We start from the raw sequence: 16,539 nt of genomic DNA on the forward strand, positions 1-16,539 counted from the left end.
TTTACTGGGAAGTTCTTTTAAATTGTTTACACTCTCTGTATCTTCCGGTTGCAGTTTTTCTATACCATATTTTCTCCAAAGCATACATTTCATCTGGGTTTCCAGATATATATATATAGAGATACATTTTGTTGCTCCTTTATTAAATGTCTTTGTTCTATGAGTTTTTCTTGACCTTTCTTAATTTGATATTTGTACACTTTTGATATTAGCTAATCTAATACCCTGTTGAGTATTAGATCAGCTGGGATGTGTCCAGTTTGTTCATCTTTATTTTAATTTTTAAAATAATTATTTTCAGCATAAAGGTAATTATTCCATATTGTAATTGTTATTTCATTTTTTTTCCAAATCATTTCATTCACTTTTTATGGTGCTTTATATTTTTGTGAATTAATGACATATGCAAATATTTTACATTTTTAAATTTCTAAATAGTTATCCTTAATATTTGCCAAGTTCTCCAGTTCAGATTATTCAGAAATTATAAAAATTGTCCAAGATAAATTATTATAGATAATTCAATATATTTCTAAGCAATTATTAGAAGTTATGAAAAATAGTGATAAAAATAAGTAATTTTGTCAATAAGCATATCAAAGAACATGTTTATTATAAAATTTGTGATCTCTCCTTATTCATTCATATAGTCAGCCATTCAAAAATGTTTATTGAGGACTTACCAATTACCTTATATTGTTTTTATAGTTTTAAAAAGCCTGGCAAAATGACAATATTCATTAAAAAATCAGTTTTACAGCACTCTCTGAGACATCACTCAGTATGTAGCCAAACTCATCTTCTCTAATATGGTTTTACACAAAAATTAATTTATGGTTAAATTTCCAATATCATTTTGAAGTAAATTTTGCTAGGCACAAAAAAATCTGAGACCTGGACCTCAGGTTTCTTTGAAAGAGTATTCATACTCTTAATCTTGAATTAAAAAAAATTATTACATTATTCCACAAAAGAATGTTGTTCAACGTTTTTTTTTTTTTTTTTTTTTTATTTTTTTATTTTTGTTGTGTTGGGTCTTCATTTCTGTGCGAGGGCTTTCTCTAGTTGTGGCAAGCGGGGGCCACTCTTCATCGCGGTGTGCAGGCCTCTCACTATTGCAGCCTCTCTTCTTGCAGAGCACAGGCTCCGGACGCACATGCTCAGTAGTTGTGGCTCTCGGGCCTAGTTGCTCTGCGGCATGCGGGATCCTCCCGGACCAGGGCTCGAACCCGTGTCCCCTAGCATTAGCAGGCAGATTCTCAACCACTGCGCCACCAGGGAAGCCCCTGTTCAACGTTTTAAAAAAGATTTTTTAAATTTATTTTTGGCTGTGTTGGGTCTTCAGTATTGTTGGTGGGCTTTCTCTAGTTGCGGTGAGCAGGAGCTATTCTTTGTTGCAGTGCACGGATTTCTCATTGCAGTGGCTTCTTTTGTTGCGGAGCATGGGCCCTAGGTGCGTGGGCTCAGTAGTTGTGGCATGCAAGCTCAGTAGTTGTGGCTCACAGGCTCAGTAGTTGTGGTGCAGGGGCTTAGTTGTTCCGCGTCATGTGGGATCTTCCCGGACCAGGGACCGAACCCATGTCCCCTGCATTGGCAGGCGGATTCTCAACCACTGTGCCACCAGGGAAGTCCCTTGACTTTTTACTGAGTATTTCTTTGAAACAGTCTCAACATATTTCAACAGAGTGAGTTATTTTCTTGAGAATGAACATTTTTTTTTCTTTCTTGTTTTCCTTTTTTATTTCCTTTGGTGAGATAGAAACAAGTAATAAAATGGCAGACTTAATCTTTACATATCATGGAACTCACTACACAGTAAATAAAGTGCATCAGTGGAACCATGCACATGCAATTCACAGGTCCACCTGGCTTGACAAGAGGGATAGAATAGCCTTTTGAAGATTCTCAGTGTCAGCTAAGTGGTAATACCTTGTGGGGCTAAAGATATACTCATCAAGATTCTGTATATGATCTTAACCAGTGTCCAAATATGTTGCTGTTTTTCCCACAGCCAAGATTTATAAGTTCAGGAATCAAGAGTGGAAATGGGAGTGGCTGACTCACACTGATACCTAGTGATCCATTAGCAAAACGTTTGCTTCCTATCCCCATGACCTTAGGCTGTCGTGGTTTAGAGACTTCCAAAGGCAGCATTGCTTCCTTCAAGAGACAAAATGTTTCCACTGGTGAGAAGTTACTACTGCCACTGTCCACTTTGACCTCCTCATGCCTCTAAATTAGGCAAAGAAGGGGGTTAACGTACTGGGTGGGATACTGATCTCGATTATCAAGGGGAAATTGGGCTGCCTATAAAACTTTAATCACTATTACACCTAGCAAAGCCAAGTTTCACAAAAACAGAACAAAATGAATAATGATGGTTTCGTTTATTTAAGTTACATTAACATTAATAGCAGGGGAAAAGTAAACCTACAATAAATAAAACATAAAATGAAATATCTTAGCCATGACTTTCTGCAGTACTGAGTGTGAGAAAACACCAACACTTCATACATAATTTTATAAATGACTCCATACCTCTAGGCTGTTTTGAATTTGTCAGTAATTATTTATTTTTTCCTAAACCAAAGTGTTATATGTATTACGGCACAAAACTTTATAACAAAGAAATGCATATTATACATATTAATGTCTATTAATACTCACGTATATTAATCCTGTTCCTGGATATTCCATTAAATATAATCATGAATTAATTATAACTTATCATGGGGCTAGGATCTCATAATCAGAATTCATTTCTTACCATATTGTCCTGACCCCTGTGAGGCGCATAAATTTGTTCAAAATATTGTGCCAATGCACATCCCACTCTGCTTAAACACACCCACAGAGGTGAGAATTAGCCCGTTTCAGAGAAACGTTCGTCCATTTTTTTCCTGTAGTTGTTTACAGAACATTATCATCTTGATACAGAGTCTTCCTCAGCATAATTTCTATCCATTACTTTTACTTCTCTCCTCTGGGGTTTTATTCTATACATCTAATTCTTCTTATGAGAGTGCCCTTTTGATAATTTAAAGAAGATCTTCATGCCTCCTTCTCCCCCACACCTTTTTTCCCTTCAACAGGCAAAGTTCATTTCACATACATAAACATTTGTTTTCCTCACAATCCTGTTCATACTCTTTGGGACACATTCTGTGTTAGATTGGCACTTATTTCAAGTCTAATGTTCAGATTGAAACCTAAAATTCCAAGAATGAACTAATTCTTATCTCTCTCTCATATATATTATATATATAATGTATATTTAAAAAATGTATATATATATATATATATATATATATATATATATATACACATATATGTATTATATACACATTTCACACTGAGTATCTGACACCTGGAGAGGTTCATAACATGATCAAAATTCCCATGCCTGCTAAGTGGTAGAACTGGGACTCAGGGTGAATTGTGGATTGACATTTTACAGTATTGATTCCTATCCAGGTTTTCCTCACTGGACATACCACGTCTACCCCGAAATTGTGAGACAGATGAGTTGTAAGACAATACTTACCTCTCCTGGCCATAAGTCCAGTCGTGAGGTCGAATCTGCTGGTATGACTAGCAAGCTGTGTACACAACGGCATGTACACCAAAGCAACCTTGGTAAATCAAAGTAACATGCAGTAATTAATCATGAGAGACTTTGAGAGCATGTTTGTGAGTGGCCCATGAGTTTACGGAATATCAGGAAATAAGAAATTAAGTCTGGATCAACTAAAATGTGTTATGGATAGAGAGACGCTTCTTTGGTTTAGAATTTAAGTGCTTTTCTATAACGCCAGAAACCAATGATCCTGGAAACTTGCAAATGTGATGGCTCCCCTGAAATAAAAATGTAAAAAAAAAAAATCCCTTTGCAGGGTGTGGAGAAAATGATCAAATAACTCAAAATGTGTAAGAGAACCCACAGGATGACTTTGTTTCTTTTTTTTAAATTTTTTTTAACATCTTTATTGGGGTATAATTGTTTTACAATGGTGTGTTAGTTTCTGCTTGACTTTGTTTCTTGAGAAAGCCAAAGAGCTATCTGTTCACTGGGCTCATAAGAATTTTTCTGGTGAAATGCACACTGCTTTTGTTGTTTAGGTCAGCATGACTCATTTCTGTAAGCCACAGCTGATAGTAGAGATAATGTTGTGAAACTAGGCTCCCTATTTTCAACAGGCATGATAAAATTCTAAAATAGATGTCAAGTTGTATCACTTAACCTTTAGAGACAAGGTGGATATAATTACTATAAAGATGGAATGGTAATCAGAAGTTAATAAATTTGGTGTTCTAAGGCGTAGAATAGATGAAAATGTTTCAAGGAATTAAAGATTTTTCCTTGAGAACCACTACATAAGTATTTTACTTGCTTGAAAAGCTTATATCTGTTTTGATTGCCTACTGCAGTATAAGAGTTACTGCCATTCCAATATTAAAATTAAATCTACAATGAAGACAGAAGAGCAAATCTGATAGAGAAAATAAACACATCTGATGGAATTGCTCAGTATTATTATAACAGTGTAGATCACTACTTGCAGAGATAAGGTGTGAATATTATTATACAGTTTATGAAAAATTGTCTGAAGGAATTTAGTGATGCATGCCTGGGGTGTGTAACCTTAACTGCTGAGGAAAAATGTATCAAGGAGATAAGGAAAATAAGGCCTACAGATAAAGAACTGCATCAACATAACAATTTTGCCAGAGTGAAAGGGAAACCCATAAAATGGGAGAAAATATCTGCAAATCATAAATCTGTAAAGGAATTAATATCAGAAACATATAAAGACCTCCTACATCTTAATAACACATGCAAAAGAGCAAACTCAGTTTAAAAAAGAGAAAAAGGACTTGAATAGACATTTCTCCAAAGAAAATATATATATGGCTAATAAACATAAGAAAAGATGCTAAAGATCACTAATAATTAGGGAAATGCAAATCAAAACCACAATGAGATACCACCTCACATTCGTATGTATGACTACTATCAAAAAATAGGAAATAAGAAGTGTTGGCAAAGATGTGGAGAAATGGGAAATTTTGTACACTGTTGATGGGAATGTAAATGGTGCAGCTGCTATGAAAAACAGTATGGCAGTTCCTCAAAAAATTAAATATAGAATAACCATATGACATAGCAATTTCACTTCTGGGTATATACCCAAAAGAATTGAAGACAGCATCTTAAGGAGATATTTGGTACACCCATGTTATTGCAGCATTATTTGCAGTAGCCAAAAGGTGGAAGTAACCCAGGTATCTACTGATGGATGAATGGATAAACAAAATGTGCAATATGCATACAATTGAATATTGTTCAACCTTAAAAAAGGAGTAAATTCTGACATGTGCTATAGGATGGATTAACCCTAAGGACATTATGATACATGAAATGTGCCAGTCACAAAAGAACAAATACTGTATGATTCCACTTACATGAAGTACCCAGAGTAATTAAATTCATAGAAACGGAAAGTAGAATAATGGTTGGCAAGGGCTTGGAGTAGGAGGGAATTAGGAGTATTTTAGAATAGGTACAGAGTTTCAGTTTTGCAAGATAACAAGACTTCTATAGATAGATGATGGTAATGGTAGCACAGCAATGTGAATGTACTTAGTGCTGTTAAACTGTACACTTAAAAAAAAAGGTTAATGGTAAATTTTATGTATTTTACTACAATTTTTTAAAAAGATGATAAGTAAAAAGTGATTTATTATTAGACCTAACATGTTTGGCTCCTATTTTAAAGATTAGATTTAAATATCTATATTATATTAAGAATAAATATGGGTTTTTAGGTTGCATCATGAACTAATAGAGACATTCTTATGCATAGTGAGTCACCCAGTCAATATACGATTATATACGTACATACATGCATAGACACAAGCATATATACATATATAAATACGCATGTGTATTTATGTATGTAAATACATTCATATACATGTTGTGTATACCATAAATAGTCATGTAGTTCAGGCGTAGCTTCACTTGTTATTTCAGATATTAATTGACTAGATACAATTACCTAACTATTTAGATATAAATGAATATATATGTTTAATTTTTTAGCTCAACATACATATATGTTGAGCTGTGGTTTGCACCTTTCCATATCAAAACTTAGCAAGAATTTGGAACCACCACTCAGGAGACACTATAAATGGTTCTGACAGGAACAGGTAACCCCTAAGAATATTTTCAACAATAGTGATGTCATATGTACGATAGCTGTGGATGCCATGGTGCCTTATCAAGATTTCTTCTTTAAGACTAGAGCATTGTTTCTTCTAGGAGCTGAAAGCAGTGGCATCTCAAGCTCTTAGCCAAATCACTCTGTGGAAGTTTCTCTCAGCCTTGTCTAAGCTCATGCCCCCTTCTTGGAGCAGCCTGCGGCCAATGACTAGTCAATGTAGGGAATATAAGTGGTCACCCACTTTGCCTTTAGGTGGGACAGTTCTGAAGGGCTATCCCAGTTCTAGAAGATGTTGTGGGATCATCTGAAGTCTTTGCTGCAACTTCTGGGTTTTTCAATAATTTCTCTTCTCCTACTTCCTTCACTTCCCCACAGGCCTTCATCACAAAGGAACTTTCCAGTAAACTTCCTGCACATGCCATCTTCAAGTCTTTTTCCTAGGGAGCCCACCCAAGAGAAAGGTCAATATCATGATCCTCTAGATGTTTCTGCTACCGTCTCCCCCAGCTTCCCAGTAGATTTTCATGAAGATATAGAAAATTAAAATACTAGAATGAACATTGGAAATTGATGAAATGTGAAAACACTGACCAAAGTCTGTGGGAAATTTTTATAAACTTCATTTTGAAGTGATTAATTGCAAGATACAGTCTCACAAAACATCAAGCAGAAGAGGCAATAAGAGTAGAAAGATGGACAGATAAGTCTTTAATTACAAACCACTGTCTTCTTAACTCCAACCCTAAGAAGAGGCAGATGGCCAGAAACTTAGCCAACTGACTGCGTTAGAATTTTACAAGGAGGTTGTGTCATATTTTTTCAATTCAGTCACTTTCAGAGGAACAAATATTTCCAGTTATTTGAAAATTAAGGATGCCAATTGTTGCTGCATAAATACAGAGAAGTAGTAAGAAGGGAAGTGTGGTAATATAATGCATTATGGGCTATGAAGTCAATTTAAGATAGATATTGATGATACATGATGGATACAGGCTCATAAATTTCTATTCCATCAATCCATCAACAAACAAATGATAACTAAAATTAAATATGTTACATCTGGTAAAATAATGATAAAAATATTTTAAGTATGTTTATGTTTATTATATTTCCAGATATTTTGCAGATGTGGAATGAATTGCATTTATTTCCACAAAGAGTTATTATAGACACTCTCTGTGGCTGAGCCATGGACAATTTATTGAAAATTAAAGAGAAATGCTTTTTATAGTTGCTCCCATGTAACTACATATTTTATGCTTTTACTTGCATTTTATTTATGTTGTTAACAGATGCTTGTCTGCAAATGTGGAGATCATTTGATACACTTGAAAAGAGCATTACTCCTCCATTGCTTTGGAGAATGGAAACTCTTGCAATAATGGATGTGATACAGTAATACATCTTCACTCATTTTGGCTTTCTTAATATTGTCTTGTTGTAACTTAAGAGAGTTAAAATTCAAGGCAAGAGTAAATAAAATCAAAATAGCTTGTCAGTTTTGTTATATTAAATTTATTGATGGAGGCTGGTTACAAAAACATTTGCAATATGATTTTTGCTTATTTATTTGAATGATTTTACTTTGTCTCTCATTTAGCAAACCAAAAACTGTTTGTTGAGTGTCACCTAATTGAAGAGAGAATGCCTTCAAATGTTTACTGAAATATATTTATGTTTTTAAGGAAATTCAGTTATTATCTGATTCTCTGAGCTACTTAGGAACATGTCATAAAAATTAGGTAGTTGCAAGCTGGACAAAGCCAGAAATTTGATGACATCTCTGTCTTGAGGAACAGTGTGACTTTATGAAGAAAAGTTATAAAGGGGTTATTTACACGACTAAGACTAGAAAAATAACATAGAATGCTCCAAAAGCACCTCAGTGCCTGGTAACAATGTACACACAGCGACTGTCTTTGTTGGGCATTTCCAAGACAGTCATTATGGAGTTCTTTTAATAAAAATTTAATAAAAATAACATTTTCCATATTATAAAGTTGACAACATAAATGTGTACATTAAAATATGATTTTATGTGTCAGATTCCCTAAATAAATTTGTGGAAAATTTTGTTTTTGTTCCCCAAATGTTATATTTTATAATTGCATTTTTGATCAAGAATCTGGAATGAATCTATAAAAATGACTATGTGTATATAATAGAACCAGAGTTATAGCAACTTTTCTATAATTTTATAAGTCCCTTGATCTCTGGAATTATGATTTATCTTTACCATCTCCACAATATGATGTGTTTTTTAGGGAATCAATAAAATATACACGAATAAATTAATTATATATATATTTAATAAAACATGATGCTATTGGTTCATTTGAAGTTAATATACTAAGGTAAACTTATTTGTTCTTTTAAATAACAATGTATTCCTTTTATTATAATTAGTTAAGGTATTTTTGAAATGATTTAAATATCATTTATCTTTCAAAACTTGTTGAGAAAGCTAACATTTAGGTTGATGCAGTCTTTACCATGAAGTTCCCTTTTGGAGTAAAAGTATTTAAATCTTTACATTGGCTTTGATCTAGAATTTTAAGATTTTCACATAAGTTATAGATGTTGTTATCCTACCACAAATAGAATGCATAGATGCTATCTGTATGAAACACTCAGAATCTGACTTACTCTATGACACCTTCAAGTGACTGGGGATTTTTTATTTTTCTTTTTTTTGTGGTAACATTTAAGTTCTACTCCCTTAGTAAATTTCAATTATATAATACGGTGTTATCAACTACAATCACCATATAATACATTAGATCCTCAGATCTTATTCATCTTATAACTGAAATTTTGTACCCGTTTACCAACCTCTCCTCATTTCCTCTATGACCCAACCTCTGGCAACCATTTTCCTACTTTTTGTTTCTATAAGTTCAACTTTTTTTTTTTTTTAAGATTTCACATAAATGTGATACTATGAGATATTTGTCTTTCTTTGTCTGGCTTATTTCACTTATCATAATGTCCTTAAGCTCTATCCATGTTGTTCCAAATGGCAGGATTTCCCTCTTTTTTACTGGCTGACTAATATTCCATTGCATGTACATACCACCCTGTCCTTATCCATTTATCCACTGGTGGATACTTAGGTAGTTTGCATACCTTGGTTGTTGTGAATAACGCTGCAATAAATATGACAATGCCAATATTTCTTAAAGATACTGATTTCATTTTCTTTGGATACATACCCAGGAGTAGAATTGTTGGATCATATGTTAGATATATTTTTAATGTTGAGGAAGCTCTGTACTGTTTTCCATAGTGGTTGTTTCAATTTACATTCCCATGAACAGGGAAAAAGAGTCCCCTTTTCCCCACAACCTTATCAGCACTTGTTATCTCTTGGGCTTTTGATAATAACCATTCTAACTGGTGCAAGGTGATCTGACTGTGGTTTTGACTTTCGTTGCCCTGATTACTGGTGTTGAACTAGATGCTTTGGAAGCCAGTCTCTCCAGTGAGAGTCTTAAAAGTTGGGGGTCTAGATGTGGGGTCCAAACCCTTTACTTCTCAGGGAGAAGCTAGGAGTTGGGGGTCCCTCCCATTTGTATGGTGCTGTGTCAGCCCTGGGGTCTGTGTCTCAGCCTTTCCTACTCCTTTCCATGAGGGTTTTTTCTTTTTGCATCTGTAGGAGTGACCCAGCTAGTTTCTGGATCTCTTTCAGAGGCAATTTTTCCTCCTGTAGTTGTACATTCAATGTGTTCGTGGGAGGAAGGAAGCTCATGAGCCTTCTGTCACCATCTTGGTCAACTCCTCCTGGTATATCTTAAAGTTACTTATTTAAATGGAACTTAAGAACTTCTAACCAAAAAATATAGATTTTCTTCAGAGCTCCGGAAACAGCAATATATATTTCTTTGAAACAGCTGTCATATTCGCATGTGTTTTGTTTTTTTCCTATAGGCTAATTAGTCTTAGTTTGGCTATCATTCTTCATACGACATGGCAGTGAACTACTACTTCATCTGAGTCAGTCTTTAGTAAGTTGCTTTTAGTTGACAGATATCCTCTTTACACATATTCTTGTTTAAACTTAGTGTCAGAAATATGTGACAAAACACTGGTGTCATGATCAAAGCACAGTTAATTGATAGTAGCATTTCCATCTTTTTAAGTAGTAAGAACATCTTAATTTTGCCTGGCCACATTTCTTCACACCATAACCAAGGTGTTGAACATATTCATAGTCTCTTGCAGACCCGTGCTGCGTCCTGAGTTTACAAGGCACACCCTGCCCTCTGGGTGAGGAGAACAGACTGAATACACAAGGGAATAACACCTGCATCACTTCATTTTGACGTGTTATCAAGCAATTATGTAATGAAATATCGTTAGGGTGTTCTGTTTCCCCTCCTAAGGACTCCTAATAATACCTGAAATACCAAATGAGAACATTTGTCATAGTAAAAGTTAAGGAAATTAATGGGGCGACAGAGACTGTTGGCTGTCTCTCAAAAATTCCTCACCACCCCTTCATCACGAGCACACAGTTGGACGTCATTTCTCAGTTACTCTTTCACTCGTGTCTGACCACTTGTCAAGGGCATAGGATGTAGACAGAAGTGTTTCGTTTCTGACCAAGGGCTTTTTTTTGTGTGTGGTACGTGGGCCTCTCACTGTTGTGGCCTCTCCCATTGCGGAGCACAGGCTCCGACGCGCAGGCCCAGCGGCCATGGCTCACGGACCCAGCCGCTCCACCGCATGTAGGATCTTCCCGGACCGGGGCACGAACCCGTGTCCCCTGTATCGGCAGGCGACTCTCAACCACTGCGCCACCAGGGAAGCCCTGACCAAGGGCTTTTAAGTCAGCAGCATACTAGCTTCACACGTCCCTTTCCGTTTTGCCATCTGCAGCCTAGGCGTGGCTAGCAGGTCTCCACCATGTAGATGGTGAGTAAGCCCTTGGAGAGCGTGGAGTGAGCAGATGGAAGGGTCCTAAGTCTGAATCAACAAATGAAGGAGAATTACACACAGACCTGGAACATCTGCCCTGAACCATCACGTGGGAGAGAAATACACTCTTAAGCCACTAACTTATCTTGAGTATCTCATGTCATAGTTGGTTAATCAGCAGAAAAATCACATGATATGATAAACAAACAGTAAATGATAGGATATAATTATATGTCAAACAATAGTTGCATAAGCTGGATCAGGAGACCTAGGAGTGAAGTTAGTGTAAGATGAGAGGATCGATTAATCAGAAACATGCATCAAGCAGAGTTTCTCTAGCACACGGCCACAGTCCTTTATGCAAACTCGATCATACACTGATATTTTAATTTTGTAAATGGTCCAAAAATGTTCTATAGGAATACCATGGGTACTGAATCATGGGAGAGTCCCATTTATTCCCTAGTGAGCAATGAAAACAAGAATTTTGTATGGAAACTGAAGTGAAAATATATAGTATACACTTGTACATAAACTATAAAGAGGGCTTCCCTGGTGGCACAGTGGTTGAGAGTCTGCCTGCCGATGCAGGGGACACGGGTTCGAGCCCCGGTCTGGGAGGATCCCACATGCCGCAGAGCAGCAGGGCCCGTGAGCCATGGCCGCTGAGCCTGCACGTCCGGAGCCTGTGCTCCGCAACGGGAGAGGCCACAGCAGTGAGAGGCCCGCGTACCGCAAAAAAAAAAAAAAACAACAACAACAAACCTATAATGAGCAGCCCTGACAGCCCTCAGTGGGAAGAGAAACATAACACATGGATACCATTTAAATTCATACGAGGAAATACAAACACAAAATACTTTCTTAAGATAAAGTTTTTGATTATAACACGAGTTCATCCATTACTTGTCAATATATCTTTTCATACTTCTCCCAAGAATATTCCTGTTAATGCTGTTTGAGGGATTGGCTCCTAAAACTGCCTTAAAGTGATTTTACTGTAATTGTTGCCTTTGTCTCTCATGAGATTCAATTTCATGTTTCATCTGCTTCCCCAATTTCTTGTTGTTAAGTAGAAAAATGTGTTCTGATCTTATAAAAAATGCATGGAAATTGACTTCACCAAATGGATAGCTTTTCAGGATATAATCCATCTATTAAGGAAAAAATTTAAAAAGCTAAAGATTTTAGTAACAATTTTGTAACTGCAGCGCCTTCAAATCACTTAAAAAAACTTAGTTGAATACATGTTTATTTTATATTGTAGATTCTGTTGTTTCCTATGTTATATGCTGAAATAAGAGATTTTGTATGTGCTTTAACTGGTAAGTGATCTACCAGGTAATTTCTTCTAAAATTTTAGGACTAATTATTAACACAATAATTCATAATAACAAATAATATAGATAGGGATGTACTTTTATTCCAGCTACACTCATAAGCATTTAGCACTTAATACTCAAGTATCCCTGTCAAAAATATGACAGAGTTTAAATAACTTATCAAATTCACAGTTATTAAAAGACAGAGTCAGAATTCAAAACCAAGCTATTTGCCTGCTGAGCCCATGGTTTAAACACAGGTAGTGTCCCCAGATCACACTCATTTAATACAAGACCAGCATCTTACTCAAAAGGAAATTAAGGCTCAAATAAGAAATATAACTTATCTAAGAATGAACAGCAATGAAATAATTGTTTCTTTCCTTCTTAGAGCATTTCAGTAGGTCTCAGTGCTGCATAATATGAATTTAAAATTAAGTATACCTTTATTTAACAAAACATTTTAACAATAATAATTTTAATGAATAATTAACATCTGCTTAGTGAGATGCAGTGTAGGAATTGGGATTGAAGTATAAATACATCTAATATCAATATCTGCACTAAGGAGTGTATAGTTTACCATGAAATTTGCAATGAGGTATGTGATAAGTAAAAAGGATTTAAAAAATAAAATCTAGGAATTCCCATTTACACAACGAGATCACAGGAAAGGATTTATTAATAAGATTGTTTCAACACCATAAGTGACTTGTGTCACTACGCCATGTCTAGACTGTCACATACTTGTCTGTTACTGAATGTTTTTATTTAGAAGTGACCAACTCCAGATTTGAATAGAATCAAGCAGAAGAAGTATCATTACCATGAAAAATTTTATGAAATTATTGGGTGTCTGTATGACATTTCTCTCTTCAATGTCTCTACTCTTACCCAGAAGTGCAGGAGACATCAGATCCAATGCCTAAACTGACATCTTACGGGACATAAGTATACAATAAATAACTCCCTTGAAAGGGCCTCAATATCTACACATGATTCTTTTATAACCTGGCTTTTTGGAACATTTCACTTTCATTTAACAGGTGAACAGGTTAAAAGTTGAAATATTCTCAACTTTTCCATAATGCATGCCTCTAATTCTGACTGTTTACTTATCCAGTCCCTCCTCTCTGTAAAGTAACTGCTATTATGGGTCCAGGGAAAAGACTCCATAGTGGGTATTGCGCTGGGGTTGTGGTCAGTGCAGCAAAGTTAGTTGGTCTACCAGTTAATAACCCTTGGAGGACTTTTTACCCCCAGTGCTTGCAGCTTTATTTAGAATGTAGGATTGATTTTTTTTTTTTTTAGCTTATCCATGTGTTCCCTTGCCAATTGCCAAAGCCACACAAACATTCACTCTCAGTATCCTGTTATACTTACTTTGATACGTTATGACAAAGTATCTTGTTTTGAAATGTTATCTGAGATCAATATTGAAGCCATTACAGTTTTGAAAGTTGAAAATATGGTTCCTTTTAATGTTGAAAATACAGATGTTCTTTTCCATCCATCATCAGGACATTTTTTTGTCTGCCTGTGCTTGTCAACCTCACCCTGCAAAAGCAGAAGCATCCCTACACACAATTTGGTTTGGCTGTTCAGACTGATGATGACACACACACTGAGAATGTGTAAAAGGTTATTGTGTACATAAATGAGGTCTCTGGGGAAAGCAGGGCAGGCCTCCAAAGCATGTCTGAGATGGCTTGAGAGGAAGAACACTATCTGGGGTTTTATTATGGTAAAGGGGAAGGGTTGGGATGCGGTCCCACATACAGGCAGGGACTTTCTATTTGAATTTCTTACCTACACCAAAGAGGGGAGAACCCAGGCTTTATCAGTTTGTCCGGCTGTGGGGTAGACAGGAAGCAGGAGGGTGAGGCTTAACAAGTGTCGGCAGTCAAACAACTAAAAATGGAGTCAGACCCCGTGTTCCTTTTTTTGTTTTTTTGCTGTACGCGGGTCTCTCACTGTTGTGGCCTCTCAGGTTGCGAAGCACAGGCTCCGGACGCGCAGGCTCAGCGGCCATGGCTCACGGGCCCAGCCGCTCCGCGGCACGCGGGATCCTCCCAGACCGGGGCACGAACCCGCGTCCCCTGCATCGGCAGGCGGACTCTCAACCACTGCGCCACCAGTGAAGCCCTGTATTCCATTTTTTAAATCACTTAAATGAATATGGAGAAATACTAGTACTCTTGATGATATCACCACCGAGAGATGTAAGAGAGTAAACATTAAGGTGTTAAGATGGTATGCAGAGCTGTGTGTCTGGTAAGAAGGATCACCCCTGGTAATAATGTATACAAGACACCTGCAGGTCTCAGATGCTTGGATACATGGGCTTGTCTCTGGCCAGGACTCCCCCTACAGGACGACTTCAGGGAAGTCCATCTGAGCACCCCACGTCTCTGTCACACCACCTCTATTTTGACTAAAGATGAAACCCTGTGGAGAGGAGAGAAAGAAGAACCCATAAAGTTAACATTGATCCCACCCATACGTTCTCCCTGAGACATCTTCACAATTGATCTCATCATGCCCTACAAATCATCTGACCTCAGTCATGGCAGAAGCCTAAGCCTATTGGGTCCATCATCATCAAATGACTTGTTCTGCGCATGTTGCTAGGCAACCCATCAGTGGGACCCCATCTCAGAGGCCTCTCTATCCTCCAAAATCTTCCACCATTCTCTGTCAAACTCACAGTCTCTTATTTGCAAACTCTCCTTTATCTTTTCTTCTTTTACCTTTCTCAGGGTGAGCGTCTATCCTTCTCTTATTGAACCTAGATATTTCCTGTGACTATTACTTCTCTCTTACAAACCAATCAAAAATGACTTTTAATTTTCCTCTATATCACGTTCTGTGCACCACATACCATAGGAAGTAGGTAAAGGTCCTATGTGTTCATTGGTGGTGTTCCACGTGACTGTGTGGACTCCCTGCTGCCACACACGCGAGCACACATGACGTCTGTGCAATCTGCTGTCCCTCCTAGAACGAATGATGTTTGCTGTACTAAAGTTGGCAATTTTTGTGTGTGGAAATTAGCTCGATATTATTTTTTTAACATCTTTATTGGAGTGTAATTGCTTTACAATGGTGTGTTAGTTTCTGCTTTCTAACAAAGTGAATCAGCTATACATATACACACATCCCCATATCTCCTACCTCTTGTGTCTCCCTCCCTCCCAGTCTCCCTATCCCACCCCTCTAGGTGGTCACAAAGTACTGAGCTGATCTCCCTGTGCTATGTGGCTGCTTCCCACTAGCTATCTATTTTACGTTTGGTAGTGTATATATGTCCAGGCCACTCTCTCACTTCGTCCCAGTTTACCCTTCCCCCTCCCCATGTCCTCAAGTCCATTCTCTACGTCTGCGTCTTTCTTCCTGTCCTGCCCCTAGGATCTTCAGAAGCTTTTTTTTTTTTTTTAGATTTCATATATATGTGTTAGCATATGTTATTTGTTTTTCTCTTTCTGACTTACTTCACTCTGTATGACAGATTCTAGGTCAATCCACCTCACTACGAATAACACAATTTCATTTCTTTTTATAGCTGAGTAATATTCCATTGTATATATGTACTGCATCTTCTTCATCCATTCATCTGTCAGTGGACACTTAGGTTGCTTCCATGTCCTGGCTATTGTAAATAGAGCTGCAATGAACATTGTGGTACATGACTATTTTTGAATTATGGTTTTCTCAGGGTATATGCCCAGTAGTGGGATTGATGGGTCATATGGTAGTTCTATTTTTAGTTTTTTACGGAACCTCCATACTGTTCTGCATAGTAGCTGTATCAATTTACATTCCCACCAACAGTGCGAGGGGGTTCCTTTTTCTCACACCTTCTCCAGCATTTATCATTTGTAGATTTTTTGATGATGGCCATTCTGACTGGTGTGAGGTGATACCTCATTGTAGTTTTGATTTGCATTTCTCTAATGGTTAGTGATATTGAGCATACTCTCATGTGTTTGATGGCAATCTATATATCTGTTTTCTTTTTTTTTTTTTTTTTTTTTTGCGGTTTGCGGGCCTCTCCCTTTTTGGGCTCCCCCCCT

The sequence above is a fragment of the Neophocaena asiaeorientalis genome, unplaced genomic scaffold (assembly GCF_003031525.2).
Source record: "Neophocaena asiaeorientalis asiaeorientalis breed wild unplaced genomic scaffold, Neophocaena_asiaeorientalis_V1.1 scaffold124, whole genome shotgun sequence".
Taxonomy (NCBI): Eukaryota; Metazoa; Chordata; class Mammalia; order Artiodactyla; family Phocoenidae; genus Neophocaena; species Neophocaena asiaeorientalis.